We start from the raw sequence: 8,547 nt of genomic DNA on the forward strand, positions 1-8,547 counted from the left end.
TTGTTCGTTTCAAAGGAAATGGGTTCTTGGACAGAAAGACTAAGTACCAGAAACACCCTGATTATTTTCTGAATGTGCTTGCAGAGGGGAAGGCCTCCCTTCAGGGAGCAAAGCTGATACTGACCTGTGAAATGCCCACATTTCACCTTTACTGAGCAATGATCCCTCGCTCCCTCTGTGTTTGCCTCTGCACCTCCAGCCAGCAGAAAGAACTCTGGGTAAAAACTAAAAGGAGGCTTGTGGTGATTTTTCAACATGAAGACTTTATTAGGAAACCGATTTAAAAAAAAATAAGACAAGTCCCACAGAAAGGAACATACAGAGATCCCCCCAAAAGACTGAGAGATCAAGAAGTAAATAAAGAAGCCTGGGGCTGAGAGACGTGAGGACCAAGCAGACAGAGCGGTGGCTGAGTGTAGACTGAACCATCAGTTCTCAAAGAATTCCCTGAAAATAAGACTACTTTGTTATACAAAACTAACCATAGCTGACTTCTCACCTGTATAGGAAATAATCTTACACATTATCAAGTATACATTGTCAACATACTATTATCTTAGTTGCTACATATACAATGATCTTAATTTCTATAAAACCACAGCATACTTTAGGAAGACCAGCTAGTAGGGAAATCCTAGCTCCCTCTTAGTCACGGAAGAAATGCTTACATTAAGTGGTTTTGTATTTTCCAGTTACAATAGTAAGTATGCTAATTTTTCATCATCAGAGAAAGTAATATCTTTCTGAAAGACATCCATTTTCCACCGCTGATGCTCAGTCCAGAACAGTGCTGGCTACTTAAAACCTACTGATACCACATCTGTTCACGAACAGCTCTCCATCCACCGTTTTCTTCGGGGCCTGTGTTTGCCATTCAGTTTAAGTACAAACACAGGGAATAAACGCATATAAACAGCAAAGCCAACATTTTCTTGTCTCCAGGTAAAAAGGAAAATCAGTACAAAGGCCAGAGATTCGGGTTTCCTCCGGACTCTGCTAAAGAATTCACAGCCTGACCCCTGCAAGAGGCAGTAGCCTGCCCTGCTATAAAAGGAGAGGCACGAGCCACACTGTCTCCCAAAGGCGCGTCCAGGACTGCCATCCTACCATTTATGTACTCCTTGGGGAAGGAACAGCAAGCAGGCCGACTTGTCCTCATGGCCCCGTGATAGAAATCACACCTCCTGCAATGCCCTCCTCCTCATTTCATCTCGCCCCCTCAGCCTGCTTCCTCTTGACAGTCATTTGGCAGTAAATCTTCTTTTTCACTCCTAACACTTCAGCAAATCCTGGCCGTTACTCAGATACTTCAGCTCTTTTTGGTGCTGTTTAGCTCTGGCACTCTAAGGGGGTCTAAATAGTTCCTCTTTTCTCAACTGCAACTTCTTCCAGCAAACCTTCGCCTCCCCCGCTTGCTGAGCTTGGCTCGCTTCTTCCCCATGGTCCTCGCTGCTATTATTAATAAGTACACGCGGAACCACATCCAGGCTCCCACTTTCTTTACAGATCTGAGCGCCTCCAAATCTTAATGCTCTCCTATCTACTTTCAGAAATGTAGTCATTTGTCCTTGGCTCGATTTTTTCCCAGAACTGACTGGCACAGGAAGCCTTTTTGGAAGGGCAGTTGGCACAAGGCTCGATTGGCAGGTTCAGGGGAATCATTTCAGTTACACTTTCATCTGCCAAGTGTGTATTCCCTGGTGACCCGGTTTGAATTTTAACTTTCCATCAAGACCACCTGCCTGGTGTTAATTAGTTATGGTTTTGTATTTTATATGCAAACTTATTTTTTCCCATCCATGAGCTGGCACAGCCCTGCCGGGCTTCTCTTACGGCTCGGCACAGGCGGCTTTCTCAAGGAACCCAGAAACATGCTGTAGTCAGGGCAGAAAAACACTCTCAGGAACTGGAGGACAGGGATTTGGGGATTACAGGGTTCAAGTCAATCCTAGCAAAGCATGCTTGCCTCTGTTACAGTACTTATTTGCTTGAGAATGTTGAGTTTATAATTTGGAGCAATTCTTCCTTACCCTCCACATCACAAGAGCATTACCCTCTCTAGTAGTCTGCACAGCAGGGGGCCTTGCTCTCCTACTATGGACACAAATGTACTGATTTGAATACTGTCTTAGAGACCCGTGATCTTTCTACTCAGTCGTGGTATAGATAGCAATTAGTAACCCTAGTTGATTAGGATTCCTTACTTTATTTGGAACCAAGAGAAGAAATGACCTATGCTGCCTGCATGATATTAAAAGACAAATGTTCATTTTCTTCCAGGGCTGTGGGCATGCCAGAAGATGTGTTCTGACCAGATGACTTTCATTCAACTATCTGTATTAAGACAAAAACATACTAAGATGGTAGATGTTCTGCTCTCAAGAAGAAGAAGAAAGAAAGAGCTGATACTGACATATAAAGGAAACAGGATGTAAGAATACAGTTTTGCATTACAAGTTAAAAAATCTGAGAGGATAGGTCACTAAGCAGCAACTGTACGTTGAAGGAACATGGTGGTTCTGATGTCTGTGGTTTTCCCAGATTCATGTGCTAAAACCATCTTCCTCGCCGTGATATCACGTGGCAGTCTTTGGAGGCAATTAGGTTTTGAGGGTAAAAACCTCATGAAGTGAACATGCCCTAGAGACTCCAGAGAAAGACCAGCATTCCTGATGCCCCCACACCACAAACCAAGACTCCCATCTATGAACTAGGAAGCAGCCCCATGAGATGCTGAATGAACCTTGGACTTCCGGCCTCCAAGGTTGTGAGTTTACTTTTCTATTGTTAATGACCTGTTGGTTTGCGGTGTTTGTTGGAGCAGCTTAAATTGGGACAAGGCACTTTGTTTTTCCATCAGTTGATGTTCTGTATGTTTTTAAAACAAGATTTAACTGAGATAGAAGCATCAACCTGATATTGTTCTCACCTGTACACATACTTGAGTTGTCATACCACATCTAGAGGAGTGACAAGAAAGGATATCTTTATGGAAATACTGCCACTGTATCATGTAGCCTAGACAATCTGATTTTGTATCACACCACGCCAGCGTCTAAATCAAGGGCTAAAGTGGCTGAAAAAACAAGAGCTTGAAGGGGCTCGAGACCCCAAAAGTACAACAATGCCAAGCAACCAGAGCTTCCAGGGACTAAGCCACTACCTAAAGACTATACATGGACTGACCCTGGACTCTGACCTCAAAGGTAGCAATGAATATCCTAGTAAGAGCACCAGTGGAAGGGGAAGCCCTGGGTCCTGCTAAGACTGAACCCCCAGTGAACTAGTCTATGGGGGGAGGGCGGTAATGGGGGGAGGGTTGGGAGGGGAACACCCATAAGGAAGGGGAGGGGGGAGGGGGATGTTTGCCCGGAAACCGGGAAAGGGAATAACACTCGAAATGTATATAAGAAATACTCAAGTTAATAAAAAAAAAAAAAAAAACAAGGTATGGAATTACTTTTCCATTATAATTTAATGGACAATTTTTTGGGTGCAAAGTACTAAATGGCTTTAGGAAATGATGGAAAACACTAGTCCCAGGAATTGGAGGGGTTCCATTCCGCCTTTTGTCCCTATAGACCTACAAATAACAAAGGATTAGCTGGCTACAGGAAAACCCATTGGCCAAGATGATCTGGCCTTCCCCACTGGGCTGCTCCCTACATACATTGCCCCAGGAAGCCTTTCAGTGGGGGAAGGAATGAGGCTGTGACAGTGAGTAAGATCACCCAGCTGGAGCCATGACAGATTGGACACTGGCTGAGGAACTTATCTAAAAGCAAAGGCCTCATGTAAATAGCATGACCCATATCAGTTTTCAGATATTGTGAATACTAATTCATAATACATAGTTTACACATTACAGATCTTGGAAATGATGTATTCTTCCAGAGGTGATGACAGAGTTTACTAAGCAGTTTCTTCCACTATGCTGCTGCTTGGCCATAGCTGTAGCAAACTCCAGCACTTACACACAGTGTGCTCTTCACCTAATAAGAATTTACAGTCATCCCTTTGGTGAACTCTTTCTAAAAAGCAGTACAGGAGTCATTAGAAAGAGTGAGCATTAGGTTCTAATTAGGTACTCTCTTTACACGATCAATGTTCTCAGGGTGGAGGCATAAGGCCGTCTCTCAGAGCAAGACATTAAACATCATCTTGTGGCCATATGCCAGGTGCAGCCATCTGACACATCCATTTCCTGGTTGCTCCTGCTGTTTTGAACTAAGCATTTCCCTTTGATAGAGGGAGAGCATCTTTGCAATAATGGCTGTTTTGCCATTAATTCTCATCCTAAATTACTTCATTTTCTAATGCACTGACATCAAACCCTTTATTCACATTGGCAATTTGTACATCCATAATATCCACACTTCAACTCTGCTTTCACAACTTTGAGATGAAAGGAATCTGCCTTATTTATAGCCAGGCACAGTTCTATAATCTCAACACCCAAAGCACAGGTGCCGTGTGCTGAGGCCAGCCTGGGCTACATAGTGAGTTACAGAAGCCATTTTTAAAACAAAACACCAAAGGGTAGGTAGACAGCAAGATGGATGAGCTTGTCTTTTTGAGACTCAGCACATTGCGTCTTCCCCATGGTTAAGGCCCACCTAGCCTCAGGGAGTCACCCTGAAACACACCTTAGCAACACTGAAGTGGTGATAAAACCACGGTGATAGTTTGAATGTGTTTGGCCCAGGAAGTGGCACTTTTAGGAGGTGTGACCTTGTTGGAGGACGTGTATCACTATGGGGGTGGGTAATGGGATCTTTTTCACATCCACACAGGAACAGTCTTCTAGCAGCCTTCAGATGAAGACATAGAACTCTCAGCTCCTCCTGCACTATGCCTGCCTGAACGGTGCCATGCTCCCGCTTTGACAATAATGGACTGAACCTGAATCTATAAGGCAGCCCCAGTTAAATGTTGTCCTTACAAGAGTTGTGTTGGTCATAGTGTCTGTTCACAGCAATAGAAACCCTAAGTAAGACAGGACTCAATAGGCTGTATTTATGTACCTGTGTGTGCATAAAAATGTAATGACAACAATTACAAAATAAGAACCCAAGAATTTGAGAGGAAGTAGGGAAGGGCTGGGTGGGATTGGAGGATGGAGAGGGATTTCTACAGTAGTGGATTTCTCACGTATATTTAAAGACAAAGAACCCCTAAGCTACATAAATAAGTTGTCCAATGTCAATTGAATGCTGATAAAGAAGGAAGTGAAATTAGAATGTGGTTTTCTGACAAACACTATTATCATAACATCCATACAGTTAGCAATAAGGCAGCAGGAGCGGGGAGGGGAACTGGAAAAGGAAGGAAATCTCATTGGCTGTAGATAGCAATTCCTTTTTAGCCTTGACTAGTTAGCTCAAAAGCAGCTGAGTATTAATCAGAACTGGAACTTGATATCTGGCAAGAGTCTGTGATTAGGACCCTAGCTTGACCTGGACAATGATTAAACAGTAATTGTTGCAAGGGTTACTGATTTTGGCTTTAATATTTATGGTTTCCTTAATTCTTAATCTGTCTTTATATACTGTCTACCTCTAAGTCCTAATTGTTAAATGTTTGCATTTTTATAATCCTATTTTTAGATAAAAATGAAAATGGTTGCTTTAGATCTGTCTTCACCACAGAGAGGAAGACACCATGGCCACTGTGCTGCGTGCTCTCCAAAGCACTGCATGTGGCTCCTTCCCACACAGGGAAAACCGTCCAGGACTGAGCTGACACAGCCGCTGGCAGGGTTTATAGCACATAAAAGAAGCAAAGAGCTCGCAGCCCGTGACAGAAATCACAGGAGGCAGCGCACACTTCCAGTTTAATGCTTTGATACTAAGTTACTAATAGTAGGTGGGCATTAAAAATATTTTAAGGGATGATTTTTTTTATCTATTACAAATTTTTAAGGTATATGTCCCTGGCTGGTAATCAATATTATATATTGTCAAAATAGCACCTCTTCATGGACTCAAAACAAACCAACCCAATGAGTTTAGGTTAAAAGTATTTTTTAATGTTATTTTCAGTGAAACAAAGATTTGTAATGTTTTCAATGGTGTTTACAGATTTTAAAAGAAAAATTATGTCAGAAGAATTACTATGCTTTTAAATATCCCAAGAAGAGTGTCTTAGGGTTTTATGGCTATGAGCAGATACCATGAGATACCAAGGCAACACTTATAAGGACAACATTTAACTGGGGCTGGCTTACAGGTTCAGAGATTCAGTTCATCGTCATGAAGGTCAAGGTGGTAATACAGCAGAATCCTGGCAGGTGTGGTGCAGGAGGAGCTGCACATCTTCATCTGAAGGCTGCTAGCAGGATACTGGCTTCCAGGTAGCTAGGGTGAGGGTCTTAAAGCCCACACCCACAGAAACACAGCTACTCCAACAAGGCCACACCTCCTCCATCAGGGCCGTACATTCTAATAGTGCCACTCCTTGGGCGAAGCATATACAAAGCATCACATTCCACTCCCTGGCCCCCATAAGCTTGTTCAATCATATGAGTCCATGAGGGCCATACCTATACACGACACAATGCAAAATACATTTAGTCCAACTTCAAAAGTCCCCATAGTCTATAGCAGTCTCAACAATGTTCAAAGTTCAAAGTCTCTTCTGAGATTTATCCAATCACTTAACTGTAACCTCCAAAGCAAGACAGAGAAACTTGCTGGGCAAAGTCCAAACATCTTGTCTGCAGATCATAAAGCATAAAAAACTTTTTGACTGTTCATATATCAAAGCAGTCTTCAGACCTCCAACTCCTTTGTCATCTTTGTTGATTGTAACAAACTTCTTTCTCCTGGGCTGGTTCCATTCTCTGTCAGCAGCTTTCCTCAGCAGATAGCCCATGGCTCTGGCATCTCAAACATCTTGGGGTCTCCAAAGCAACTTTAATGTTACAGCTTTTTGTTTCAATGTCTGGGATTCACACATGATCTTCTGGGCTCCTCTGAAGGGCTGGCGTCACTTCTTCAGCTCTTCCCTCTGTAGCCCTCTAAGCACATGTTGATCCATTCCACTGCTGCTGCTGTTCTTGGTGATCATCCATGGTACTGGCTTCTCCAGTATGCTGGGGTCTTCTACTACAACTAGACTTCACCTATAGCCTCTTACAGGGTCTCTACATGGTGCCAAGCTAAGCCTCAAATTCTTTGCATGACCCCTTCAGTCCTGGGCCATCAGCTGGATCCTCACTGGGACTTCTCTCATATCCTGTTGTTGTCCTGTGTCATGGAGATTCTACAGCTTTCCATCAGCAGGAAAGGTTACACCATGCATTCTAGAAGTTCAGAGATGGGGTTGATGTGGGGGTTGGCCAACTCAAAGTCCTGGATCTGGGCCTGGGTGGTAGCTGAATTGTTCCGTCTGCCAGCTCTCCAGCACTGTCAGGGCTAGCTTACCCAAGCATAGCAGTTGGCAGGGGGCAAGGTCAAATCTCCTGCTCTCACATCCTCATGGAAGCTCATATACTTTGTGGCCACAGACCCAGACATGGCCCTTGGTGGCAGCACAGACTGGGACTTCACCACGGCCTCAGGTGGCCGGGCAGGTTACTCACATTAGATTGTTCTTCACCATCTTTGAGTCTCCAGTTCCTCCTCTGCTCAAACTGTTTTGCTTCTCTTTCTCTCCCATCTCTCTACCACGGGCTTACATATCTTAGTGGCTCTGACTGCAGTCCTACACCAGGCAGACAGGTCCCTGGGTAGTTTCCATCTAACCTTGCTGCATGGCAGGCTTCTGTAGAGCCATTTTAAGAGCTGCCTGTGCTGGTGTCTGGAACAATTTAGATTGATAAACACTGGCACAGGCTGAACATCTGTAAACCAAATTCTGGAATCCCAAATTCTCCCAAATATGAAATTGTTTGAGCACCACAGTGAGCCCAGCAGCGCACATTGCCATGACTGAGGTTGACACAAAGTCACTGTCAACATGTGAATCCACTAAAGATAGTCTATAAATCACTCTCAGGCTGTGTGTAGAAGGTTCATAGACATGAAATGTGAGTGAGTTTGTGTTTAAACTTGGATCTCAGCCCCAAGATGCCTTATTCTGTATGTGCAAATATTCTACACTTAAAAAAAATTCAAACCATCCTTTCTGGAGCTTTTTAGATAAAACAGTAACTAAAGCAGCAAATGGCCAAGACACAAAGGATTCAATGGCAGGCAAACGCCTTATTTGTCTAAAAACCAGGGAGACAGAACATCATTGTGATCTAAGGACCATTTAGTTGTCAGAAGTTTATCCAGATTAACGACATCATATTGGATACACCAAAACTCTTGAGACCTTTGATTCCACTTATCACCTACACAAATCCTTAATCAGGCTTTAGAATTTGGCTTAAACTCTGGGTGATCTTACATTATGAAGAACTTAGTATGTATCTGCTTATAGCAACCATTCAACATCGAATTCACCATCTTATTTTAAGCCTAGCTTTTAAAAAATAGACATCATGTCTGCAGATCATAAAGCATAAAAAGTCCATTTCCCTAATATTTTTGATTAAGACTA

General features: G+C 43.2%; 1 long non-coding RNA gene across 5 annotated transcripts in view; it reads right to left on the reverse strand.

Annotated features, from left to right (window-relative positions):
* The window catches only part of LOC120102805 (uncharacterized), a 99,183-nt gene extending 97,675 nt beyond the window's left edge, over positions 1–1,508 (reverse strand). For 2 of the 5 annotated variants that reach the window (XR_005504558.2, XR_005504560.2), the window contains exons 1-2: positions 1,108–1,488; positions 125–214 (exon numbers count right to left, since the gene is read on the reverse strand). This is a non-coding gene — a long non-coding RNA (uncharacterized LOC120102805). Of the gene's footprint in view, positions 1–124; positions 215–1,107 lie in introns of all 5 variants that reach the window. The other 3 variants (XR_005504559.1, XR_010066815.1, XR_010066814.1) reach the window with 3 other exon arrangements.
* Positions 1,509–8,547: the final 7,039 nt, after the last annotated feature.

This window comes from Rattus norvegicus, chromosome 5, assembly GCF_036323735.1.
Source record: "Rattus norvegicus strain BN/NHsdMcwi chromosome 5, GRCr8, whole genome shotgun sequence".
Classification (NCBI taxonomy): Eukaryota; Metazoa; Chordata; class Mammalia; order Rodentia; family Muridae; genus Rattus; species Rattus norvegicus.